Here is a 12,907-nt window from a genome sequence, read left to right on the forward strand (position 1 = left end):
ACATATTTAAGAATGGTATGAGTAAAAATTTATATTCATTGGAATGGGAGGTAGTGGTGAAGGGGAGGCACTAGGCAAAAATGACTTTCAGGTTTCTGACTTAGGGCTAGGTGTGTGGAGGAGATGAAGATGCCATTAACTGCAAAGATTAAAATTTAATGTACAGGAGAAATGGCTTTAGCTGTTCTAGAAAAAGAAATTGCTATCTTTGAGAACTGCAGAAGTAGTAGCACGCTATTTCCACAATATTTCAGAATATTGTGGTTCTTAGTGCATAAGTAATATATGCACATAACTCTTCATAAGATAGTTATAACCGATATTTTACTTAAAACAATTTAGATGAGGCATTGGAATTAAAGATGGTGAGTTAACAAAATTAAGTTAGAAATTGCCTATTTTATATTTTTAGGAGATTTTCTTATTTCATTTTGCTCCAGTTGGTATTAAAGAACACAGTGCGTGGAGAATAATGAGTGCCTGCTCGTATAATGTGTTTGAGGTGCCTGGCAGATGGCATGTTTCTCATTGACAAACATTGTTGGTCACATATATCTAGAGCTCACAGGGTTTTTAGACCTTCAGTATAGAGAGTTCAGATTCATTGTTTTTACAGTAATAGCTGTAAAACACCTGTAATAGCCAACAAAGAGCTGTAGTCCATTAGAAGAGCATTGAAAATGAGAAGAGACCAAGAGTGGAAATTTGAGGGATGCCTGTATTTAACATGCCTGCACATATATTCTTTTTTACTTAGTATTTCTAATAGGGGAAGAGGAGGACATACATCTATAATAATATACAAACCAATCTTCTTAAATCGAGTTCTTCTGAATGTGTAGCATATGGAATTGATTCATCATATATACAGACTATTAATTTATCACTTATGAACACTAAAGATAACATTTTTACTTTATTAGCAAGTCAGATACAAATGATAATAGTAAGAATTTCGTCTTGGACAATGCTGCTTTTGTCAGTTATATGATTTCAATCTTAATTCAAAGGCCACAAAACCTAAACAATACCCCAGTTTTTGATTCTGTAAAGTGCTAATTTGAGACCAACCTTCTTGCCCATTGCTGTGACATTATGGGCTATCCTTGGAGCAAATTCTGAAAAAATCTCTTCTCTAGGTTGTACTAAGAATTCCTCATTGAGTACTATGTTTGTAATGAGTTACTTTCCTCTGACATACAAAATTATTCAGTTAGTTTTATATGGCAATAGTGAGACTATATATCTTTTTGAAAGCTTAGCTTACAAATAATATATGTATGTGTATATATGTGTGTGTGTGTGTGTGTGTGTATATATATATATATATATATATATATATATATAAAACCATCCTGTACACCTTAAAGATATGCAATTTCAATTTTTTTAAAAAGAAAAATGTCTTATTTAAAAAAAATTCAAATTTTATTTTAGATTCTGCTACAGGTTTGTTACAAGGATATATTGTGTGATGCTGAGGTTTGAGGTACTATTGAACCCATCACTCAGGTAGTTAGCATAGTACCCAACAGGTAGTTTCTCAACCCTTGTCCCCTCTCCCACTGCCGCCTCTGGTAGTCCCCAGTGCCTATTGTTCCCATGTTTATGTCCATGTGTACCAATGTTTAGCTTCCAGTTATAAGTGAGAATATGTGGTATTTGGTTTTCTGTTTCTGCATTAATTTTCCTAGGATAATGGCCTCCATGCAGCCATGTTGTTGCAGAGGACATTATTTTGTTCTTTTTCATGTCTGCATAGTAATCCATGGTGTATATGTACCACATTTTCTTTATCTAGTTCACCATTGATGGAAATATAGGTTGATTCCATGGCTTTGCTATTGTGTTTAGTGCTGCAGTGAACATATGCATTCAGGCATCTTTTTGATAGAACAATTTATTTTTGTTAGGTGTATATCCATGATGGGATGACTGGGTTGAATAGAAATTCTATTTTTAGTACTTTGAGAATTCTCCAAACTGCTTTCCATGGGGATTGAACTAATTTACAATCCCATCAACAGTATGTGAATATTCCCTTTTCTCCACAACCTCGCCAGCATCTGTTTTTTTTTTTTTTTGACTTTTTAATAGTAACTATTCTTATTGGTGTGAAATGATATATCATTGTGGTTTTATTTGCATTTCTCTGAAGATTAGTCCTGCTCAGTATTTTTAATATGTTTTTTGGCCACTTGTTTATTTTTGAGAAATGCCTGTTCATGTCCTTTGCCCAGTTTTTAATGGGGTTATTTGTTTATTGCTTGTTGAGTTGTTCAAGTTCCTTATAGGTTCTGGATATTAGTCCTTTGTCAGATACATAGTTTGCAAATATTTTCTCCTATTCTTTAGGTTGTCTGTTTACTCTGTTGATAGTTTCTTTTGCTGTGCAAAAGCTCTTTAGTTGACTTAGGTCCCACTTATCAATTTTTGTTTTTGATTGCCTTTGAGGACTTAGTCATGAATTCATTGTCAAGACTCATGTCCAGAAGCATATTTATTAGCTTTCCTTCAAGGACTTTTTTTTTTTTTTGAGGCAGAGTCTTGCTCTGTCACCTGAGGTGGAGTGTAGTGGCGTGATCTGGGCTCACTGCAACCTCCGTGTTTCAGACCTTACATCTAAATCTTTAATTCATCTTGACTGAATTTTTGTATATGATATTATATAGGGGTCCATTTTCATTCTATCATGTATAGATAGCCAATATCTCAGCACCATTTATTGAATAGGGAGTCCTTTCCCCAGCGTTTATTTTTGTCAACCTTGTTGAAGATCAGTTGGGTATAGGTGTGAAGCTTTATTTCTGGGTTCTTTACTATTTTCCATTGGTCTGTATGTCTGTTTTTAGACACATAGCAAATTCATACTGTTTGGATTACTATAGTCTTATAGTGTAGTTTGAAATCAGGTAATGGTGATGCCTCTGGCTTTGTTCTTTTGGCTTAGCATTGCTTTGGCTATTCAGGCTCCTTTATGGTTTCAGATGAATTTTAAAATGATTTTTTTCTAATTCTGAGAAAAATGATGTTGGTAGTTTGATAGGAATAGCATTGAATCTGTAGATTGCTCTTGTTGGTATGGATATTTTAATTACATTAATTCTGCGAATTCATGAGCATGGAATAAAAACTTTTTATAGGTACCTACTCAGTTCAAAGTCCCAGAAATGAAGTGTGGAGTATTTTAAACTGTATGTCCTACAAATTGTGCTATAAATTAAAAGAATGACATTTATAACCCAGTGTCTGAAAGTTCAGTTATTTTATCCAGAACTGGTATGTAAGAATTAGATCCAGATTCTCCTTATTCTTCATATCCCAACAAATTATGCACTTATTTTGTACATAACAATGATTTGCCAATGAAGTTTTCAAACATATCATTTAAACTAGACCTGTAACTCATCAAGGATAGGCAGCATTTAATTCATATTTGTTTCTCTAATACCTGGCATAATGCCTTAAAATATGTAGAATGTTTTTGAAAACATATCATTGAATGAATAAATGTCAAAAGTTCTCTTTCTCTGTAGCACTTGACTTCTTTGAGACACATTAAGGTTCTACAAAGAAACAAAACTACCAGGAAACTAGGATTAACAGATAGTTATAAGGAATTTACTCATACAGTTCTGAAAGCTGTTATGTCCCAAGATCTGCAGTATAAGTCAACAATGTGGAGACCCAGGAACACTGATGTTATGTTCCAGTCCAAAGGCCAGGAAGCTTGAGAGCCAGGAAGAGCTGATGCTTCAATTCGAGTCTGCGTGCAGAAAAAACAATGTTCCAGTTTGAAGGCAAGCAGGCAGGAGGAAGTTTCCCTTTTTTGAAGTAGGTCATTTTAATTCTATTTAGACTTTCTACTAATTGAATGAGGCCCACCACATTAAGGAGAGCAACTTGCTTTATTCAGTATATCAATTTAAATGTTAATTTCTTTTTGCAGAAACACCCAGAATAATGCTTGACCAAATAGCTGGGGACCCCATGGCCCAGTCAAGTAAAATTAACCGTCACACACTTTAATAACCTCTTTCCATAACTTATAAACATTGTAAGTAGAATAATTTTTACCTACACCTCATCCATCCTTGAAAAAATACTTTAAAAAAATTGAAATAATTTTCTTTCTGAATATACTTAGAGTTCACTGTATTATGCTGTGGTAGATTTTTGGCAATGCGATCACTACTTACCTCATCTATTGTGAGACTCAGTTTACATGAAGATTTTTTTTTCCCCCAAAATAGGGCCCTACTTTGTTCTGAAATGCATTTTTGCTCATAACTCATCTAAATTATATTTCCCAGTTTTTTAAATATCATTTTTGTCCTTACACTAAAACTGTTGTGAAAAAGTATCTGTTTCTGTTTAATTTTAAAGTTACATGCTAAATACTTTAGCAGTGTGTAATCTACACTTTTTGTGATTCAAAAGAGTATGAGCTCTGTGGAAAGCTAGGATGCTGAGTCAATTACTCGTCGACATCTCATCTAAGAGAGTTTGGCTACTAATGATGGAGGCAGGATGACATTACCATAGATCTTCACTATCAAAAGACCCCTTCGAAATTTACTTAGAGTAAGAGATTTTCTTTACTGGGAGACTTCAACTAGCTTTTTTAGCTCCAAAAGAAAGGTTTTCATCTAGTATAAGATTTGTTTCAGGCTTTAGAAAAATAAAATTGTTCTATTTGAGAACTAAGGAAAATATAGAAGTGATAGATTAAGTAGTTCATAATAGATTGGTGATGAAATGGAATTCATGTGCTATCCTTCTTAAAAAATACCTTTAGATTGTCTGAGTAGTCAGAAACAAGTTTATTCCATCAAGGAAAATCACAGTATACATTTTTGTATTAAGAATATGTTGTTTCCTTTTTTGTTACACTTGATATTTTGATATGTTTGGTTGATAGACAAATCAGTCGATTTTCTTATGTTTTATTTATTCATGTGAGAATCTCTGAATTTTTTAATGCTGAACTTGAGAGTCCGTGTCTAACTTAGCCCTGCAATACAAACATTGCTGAATTTACTTAGGGACAACAATTTTGAAATATCTAATAATGGTAATACCAGCTAGACTGCACTGATCATTTATTATGTTCTAGTCACATGTACTGTCTCATGTAACCAGTTTATTAAGCAGGTTGGCTCAAAGGATGCAAATAAGAAACAATTATTTTTCTCTCACCTACTCCTGCCTTGAAATGTACCCTGTCAGACCCCATCGCCCTACCTCTAGACAGCATCGCTGTCCCACCTCATAACTATTTGTTTCTTTCATGTATCAGAATAGTCTCAATTTTAGGTATGAAACAAAAATGTAGTCCGTTTCGAAGACAAACTTTAACCTTGCATTCAATTTGCAACCTTGCAAATCAATGAGATTCTCTCATCTTTTGAACTCTGGAAACCAGTGAAAAGGGAGGTTAGTGTAGTCAGTTTCTTTGCCATTTGCTCTACCTCCTCCCAACCTCACCTTCTTCTATCTCCTCTTGAGGTCAGGGCAAGGAATGAGGAGGTATAAGAATAAAGAAGGAAAAGCTTCTTCCTCCATTTGTCTTTAATTTTCCCATGTGTGTCCTCTGTTATGTCAGACATCCAGATGCTGCTTTTCTGTTATGGATGATATTTGTATGTTCTTCAAAGACACTCCAGCTTTCTCATCACCTTCGCACACCCCACTCTGCCTATTGCAGCATTTTCTGACAGGGGAATAGACTAAAGCCGACCACTTATAATTCATTTCCTTCCCCTGCATTATACCTCCAGGGTCTTTCTGAGGCTGTCCCCTTAACCCAACAGGCAACCCTCTTGAGCAGCATCCCTTCAAGAGAAATTGTATTAGTTTTTCCTGAAAAGCAAGGAAAAGCTCAGGCATCACTGACCTACCATGTAGTGGAAATGCAGCCATCTCACTTCTGTCCCAAATATCATGAGCAGCTCCACTCAGGTTCCCACCTTCAGAATTCTTCTGCCAAGAAGTAGGCATAAATCTCCATCCTTATGAACATTCCTCAGGCTCATGGAAAAAGCTGTCAAATTCTATAAGAACTCTCTCACGCTTTGCTTGTGGGTATCAGCATAGGGCAACTATATTCTTTCAAGAATTCAACAAACAGCTAGTGTGGGAGTGATGCTTTTTGAATGATCACTTCTGTGCGTGCAACACATTCCTCTCTTCTGAAAGGAAAAGTGAGATGAGACTCCATTGTCTATTACAATTATTTTAAGGCATCGTTTTCATAGAATCCCTTTTCAAATAATTCGTCTCTCTACCTTGGCTGATGAGAGTGGTGGTCTTTGAACTGGTTTGACCAGGGATATGATTAGTAACTTGCTTGTTTTCCATTGTCTTCAGCTTTGAAGCCTTAGCTACATTCCAGGAAAACAGGAAAAGTCCCACTTCACATGGAATTACACTCATTTAAGGCTCACATTAACTCTATGAACAAGGCATTTTTTAAATCATATTAGTTAAACATGAGGAAGCTTATAGAGAAAGAGGTTCATTACTTGCCTAAGGTCACACAGATTGCTTGAGGTCGCTCAGTACTAAGTGGCTGCCTGACTTAAAAGTCTACACTCTTAACCACTTTGCTATATTGCTAAAACAGAATAGCGCAGAGTCTAGAGAATTAATGAACCAATTCCCTAGATAGGTACCACAAACTGCAACACAGACAGTTATAGTACCCAAATATGTCACATTCCTTGTTCAGTTTCCCTTTTCAAAGCTTCAAATTTTCTGATAGAAATGGAATTCATTTCTTCTCCTTCTTCTCATCTTAGAATGATTCAAATGTTTCAAGACTAATTGCTCATTTTCATGCTGAAATCATAAGCATTTAGAAGAGTTATAACCTTTTTTATTCTGCATTTCAGTATTGTGTCATGTACACCATTGGCAACCATAAAAATACTATAGTAGGACTGCATTAAAATACAAGGAATATAAAATACTACAAATAGCAAAGGTTAAAAAAAATCCCCTAACAATGTTTCTGTGCTTTCTAAATTTTTAGAACAAATATTATTTTGAGAACTTAAAAGTTTATTATATTATCACTTTATATGAACATTTTTCTTAGAAATTAAATTTTTGTCTTCTTTCTTTCCCCTAGGGAATTGTTAGTCTTATTGCTATGGTTGATATAAATCTACCATTTGTTTACACTCAGTGAAATCCAGGTACATTATAAATATTGCATTTCTAAAATACCGACTTGTAAAATGTAAACTTGGGGATTTGGCTCCAAAGAGCTGTCTTCTCTCAGGTGTTTCCTTCTAGTATGCTCATGTGGAGCTTATATTTAGTATTACTTGAGTTGCATATTTATTTCATCTTGCCTAGCAGCATCAGCTGTTTCTTTCTGCTGGTTCCAATTGTTATGATTATTTCCAGCCTGAGTGAAGTTTGGCAAAAGCAAATATAGAAAGAAAAAGAAAAGAATAGGTTATTCCCTCAAGCTAACATTCAAGCTTATCAGTCTTTATTTACCTGCAGAAGGCATCTTTTAATACTTGAAGTTAGCAATTTAATATGGATTTTGGTCTTTTTGGCATTGCAGACAAAAACCCAAGTGTATTCAAGACACTATTTAACACTATGGCATAGTTTGGAAGTCAGATGTTTTTCATTGGCTCTGATAGATTAAGCCATTGTCCTCCTCTATTAGAGAAGCTATAGAGATATATTTGGTGAGTTCTGTGATATTCCATGCACATGTAATATATGAAAAAGTAGAGGTTATAAACACATATATGTTACAATACCAGCAATGTTTATAGTTAAATGGCTGGTTACATATCTGGGATGGCCTTGGAGATGGTTAGGTGATTTTTGTGTAATCTGTGCTTGGTGCTCCCAGAATGTGGGGATTGTGGAACTGGCAATTGAGAAGGAGTCAAGAAACATATACACTTAGGTTGCCTTGTTTCTCCATGTTTCTTTAGGAACTTTATGGCAGAAGACAGCTTTTTCTCTATTACTAAGTACACAAAGGACTTGATAAGAACTTCTAAGGATTTAACTCATTCGAATAAATTTTCTCTGAAGTTTTTATGTAAACTTGAGGATTCAGAAGGAGAGGGAATCCGGGAATAAAGGCATTCAATTAGAAGCTGACTTTGTGAAGTTGCCTCTTTTGTCATTTTTTACCATGTAGCTAGAATTGTGAAGGATAACTAAAAATCCTACAAAGCCTTATTTTATCACAATAAAGTAAAGAAATAACTGAATATAGGAGATTGAGTTGTTGGTGTAGATTTTCAAAATTTTATAGAATATTTAAAAAAATGTGGAAATTTACTGTTTAGCAAATACTAATTTATGTCAATGGCATATGTATTCTTTGCAACAATTACATCATACATTCCTCTTCAGAATATTATGTTTTTCCATTTTGAATCCATTAGCTTAAATACAAGGCATATTTTTTCTAATCTTCTGAATAGTAGTCATTGATGGGAACATTTTTCATTGATTAGCACCATCTTATTTTTTTAAAAGCTTTTAAGTGGCTGGAATTTTTATTTTAAGTTATAACTCCTATTATAAAAACTAAACTTGACTATAACTTGTAAAGTCAACTCCTCAATCTTCTTAATCATTTGGTAGACTTTGGACTTTATATTCAATGAGATCATCTTACTATTTTTATTAGAAAAGAGTCCATTTTAATGTCTGAAAAATAGAAGATTCTCTAATAAACTTATGCAAAATATTTTTTTTCCAATTACTTTTGCCTTTTTTGCTTCCTTCTGAAACAAAATAGCACAAAACTATATTGAAAGTAGGAAAGATCAATTTTTAAAACAACTTTATACATTTTATTAAGGAATATATAGGAATTGGCTGGACGCGGTGGCTCATGCCTATAATCCCAACACTTGCTGAGGCCAAAGCAGGCAGATCACTTGAGGCCAGGAGTTCAAGACCAGCCTCGCCAACATGGTAAAACCCCATCTCTACTAAAAATATAAAAGAGTTAGCCCAGCTTGATGGCACACACCTGAAATCCCAGCTACTTGGGAGGCTGAGATATGAGAATCACTCGAACCTGAGAGGCAGAGGTTGCAGTGACCTGAGAACATGCCACTGCACTCCAGCCTGTGTGATGGAGTGAGATTCTGTCTCAAAAAAAAAGAAAGTAGAATTTAAAAATTGCTTTTTCATTTATTGACTTGTCAATCAGGCTTATAGTTTAATGTTTTTGTTCAAGATTTATTATATGTTAAAACAATTTGATTTTATTCAAATAAATGGAAAAGATCAAAAGCTGTTCTGTTGAATAATTTTTTTTAATAAAAGGTGGAGAAATACTTTTGTGAATGGAAAAATACATCCTTAATTTATGAAACATTGTAGATGTGGGATTGGTTTCAGTGATATACATATACTTCTAGAGTATATGGAAGTTATTTACAGGCTGTTTCTGTTATATATTAACATATAGTCTACGTGTATTATTGTTTTTATACTTGATAATCAAGGTATATTTAAAAGAGTTTTATATAAAACAAATCCAAAGTGCTATCTAAAAAAATTGTCTATTGGAAAACTGACAGGTAGATGTATTTGTGTTCTTGGAAATAAAAGCCTTCCAAAGGAATAGCTTCAGCAAATGAGAACAATGAACAATGAACAATTATACATTTTCATTAGGCTATTAACTCAGCTGATTTGTCATCTAATATAATCTGATAAGGAAAGGCAATATAGGTGTATTTATAGTTGCCTGCTATCATTTTTATTAGTATTCAATTGCTGAAGACTCTCCTGGTTGTTCCTGTATCATCAGAAAACATATAATGGTCATGATTATAATAGTTTTTGAAATTAAAAAATTTTTACATTTAGTGACAAATGTAGACATTCCTTGTTTATGTTCTATATTAACCTTGCTAACCACAACAACAGACCAGCCTGTTAATGAATAATCATAATCCAAAGCATTTGATCCATCCTACCAAATAAATATCAGCATGGCAAGATGGTCATTCTCAACAGTGGTCATGCGTAGTACAAGTTATTGTTATAGGACTGCAGCACAGTTAAAGTTTCTTTAAGCTGGAATTGTTTGTAGAACTACTGCCTCATTTTAACCTCAACTCTGTCTCTAAAGATATGCAAATGATCATATTTTTCTCTGAAGAAAATATTTATTATTTATAATGCAATACTTCTCTGATTGCTGTTAATACATTTACACAGTCTTATATATTCAGACCCAACTTCTAATCTGACAACAGCCAAGTTTTCATTCAGTCCTCTCTGGCACTAGTCAAGGTTTCCAACTGCTCTCTGGACATTTCCACATGTATACCCTACTTCTTCCTTTAAAAACCTAAAAGTCAACTTACTTATCATTTTAGTAAGCTCTACCTTTTGATTTCCCAGTTTCTTTTAGGGATCCCACCCCATTGTTGTCTAATTCAATACACTAAGAATTTGGAAATTCATGCCGTCTCTTCTCTTTTCTTCTGATTCCTTAATCTGTTTAATTCTGTTAGGTCTTGGTAATAATTCTTGTACTTGTTCTTTGATTTTCCCTTTCATCTGTTAACGCTGTATATGCATCCTGTCATTTGTCCTGTCCGTATTAATACCATAGCTTCTAACAGTTTTCCTGCTGACAATCTTTCCCTTGCCCAATCCATCCAGCAAGTGACTACCAAACTCACCTGCCTAAAATGGCCCTCAGCATGATACATCTTTTTCTACTCTTTTTTTTCCCCTTACTGCACAACCTCTAAGTATTTACCATGACATTAAGAACTTGCCATAATAAAAACCCAACTCAACTTTCTACGTCTATTTGATGCCATTTTCCTACATATGCATTGGATCTCAGCCATGCTGGACAACGTGGATTTTATCTCTATCCTTCCCTCCCTTCTTCAACCAAGAATATTGTCTGAGTTTTGCCTGCTGAAAATTCTGCTGGATTATAATACCATCTCCTACTCATATCATCCCTTGATTGCTCTATTAGAAGTGATATCTACATTCTTTTATTTGTCTCTGTTTTAGATCACTTATTGCACAACACCTTGAAAAATCATTTTGATAGATGGCATCTTTTTCAAAAAATTAATTTAATTTTTTTAAATGTTACTTTAAGTTCTGAGATACATGTGCAGAATGTGTGGGTTTATTACATATGTATACATGTGCCATGGTGATGTATCATCTAGGTTTTAAGTCCTGCATCTTATCTACTGTTCCATAGAATCTTCAAGTTTAGATATTCAAGCTCCCGTATCTTCTTAGTCCCTTCCCTTACTAACTTCACAGAGTAAGTACTCATAAATATTTATTGAATGAAGAAGATACTTGTTTCAACGTGTGAATGAAAGTTTGTGTCCACAAACTGCCAGTTAAAGTCTAGATTATGTGCAATACATTTATATCCAACTTCAAATCGTAACAATATTTTAAATTTTAGTGCTTTGTAATAAAGCCCTGCAATCAGAAGATAGTAAAGTTGGTGGAAGTAAAGATTTTTTTTTCCTTTTTCAGTATTAAAACTAACTGCAGAACCATCCAGGCATACAGGTTGAAGTGACCTAATTTTCAAAAGTACTTAAGAACACAATTATGTCATTTGAATAGGGGTGAAGGTAGGAAGGCAGTTCTGATCAAGGTACAGAACAGATTTACTACATTTGCCACTCAAGGTATCACTGATGTAAACTCCTAATGTTTGCATCTGTAGTGCAAAAGTAATTTCTTTGCAAAGAGTAAATTCTAAGGGGAACTGGCTTCAAAACTAAAGTGTAAAAAGTTCATCTCTGACATTGTGCATCCCTGGTTAATTTGACATATTTATAGAGATAGGATGTAAATGCCCAATGTTCTTTGATGACTCTAGTTATATATGCAGTAACTTACCCAAATCAGTATACCTCAGCATATAAATAACCAATATCTTCAATTTAACTCCTCAGGAGAGAAGATAGTTGGAAGCTGTGAGAAAATGTGAAGTTTCTTTGTTTCATAATTTCTATTAGAGATACAGAAAATCCTTTTTATCTTTGAATTGGGATAGTGTAATATATTACAATGACCATTTTTGTATGTCTCTATGCAGATCTGAGAAGTTCTTTGGTGAAAATGCCAAGAAAGAAAACATGTAGGAGAAGGAGAAAAGAAAAGGAAGGAGAGAAGGAAGATAGGGAAGAAGTGTGATTTAGTCCAGAGCATGTTTCTGATCTAACGATCTATGCATTCATCTTTGGAAAGTGTTCAATCAACCAAATTGTCTGAATGTTCAATTAATCTAATAATTCCCAGCCTAACATTCTGAGATTGTGGTTAGGTTTAGAGTATAGCATGGGAGTATTACAGGCAGCTCCACACTAAAATCTAAAACATTGGTTCTTATGGGTCCATGAATACATTCTCAATTTGGGATCAAGACAAATGTGTATAATGTTGCGAAGACCATCCAATTAGATTCTGTTAAACACAATAGATTGAACAATCATTTGTGTATTTCTTTGAAAAGATTCTTTTTAAAAAAATTATACAGTGCCTTTTACTCAAGTTCAAACACTGAGTTTTCCTGGTGCAGCTTTTTGTTGTGGGTAAATACTCTGCACAATGCTTCATAGTGTAGAGAGGCAAATAGTCATTGAAGCCTTTATCCAAGGGCTTCTTTGTCTTTCTCCCCCTCTTTTCCTCCCTCCCTCCACCCTCTCTCTCTCTATTTTGTCTGTATGTGTCACTCGTAAACATGTTGCTAATCAGATATCACAAGACTATAACAAATATTATCAGGTTAATTTTCAGTCACATAACTGAGAACTCAGTTACAGAACTGAGACTCAGACAATGGTAGTTATGTAATCTATCTATCTATCTATCTATCTATCTATCTATCTATCTATCTATC

The 12,907-nt window shown here is 34.1% G+C and overlaps 1 protein-coding gene and 1 long non-coding RNA gene across 2 annotated transcripts in view; one reads left to right on the top strand and one right to left on the bottom strand.

Moving 5' to 3' along the window:
• MAGI2 (membrane associated guanylate kinase, WW and PDZ domain containing 2) overlaps nt 1-12,907 on the top strand; it is a 1,516,313-nt gene that overhangs the window by 12,485 nt on the left and 1,490,921 nt on the right. The gene's annotated exons all lie outside the window — the stretch shown is intronic.
• The window catches only part of LOC111552478, an 85,015-nt gene continuing 78,118 nt past the window's right edge, over nt 6,011-12,907 (bottom strand). Inside the window, exon 4 of the long non-coding RNA XR_002734642.2 lies at nt 6,011-6,191. This is a non-coding gene — a long non-coding RNA (uncharacterized LOC111552478). The remainder of the gene's footprint in view (nt 6,192-12,907) is intronic.

Source organism: Piliocolobus tephrosceles, chromosome 8, assembly GCF_002776525.5.
Source record: "Piliocolobus tephrosceles isolate RC106 chromosome 8, ASM277652v3, whole genome shotgun sequence".
Taxonomy (NCBI): Eukaryota; Metazoa; Chordata; class Mammalia; order Primates; family Cercopithecidae; genus Piliocolobus; species Piliocolobus tephrosceles.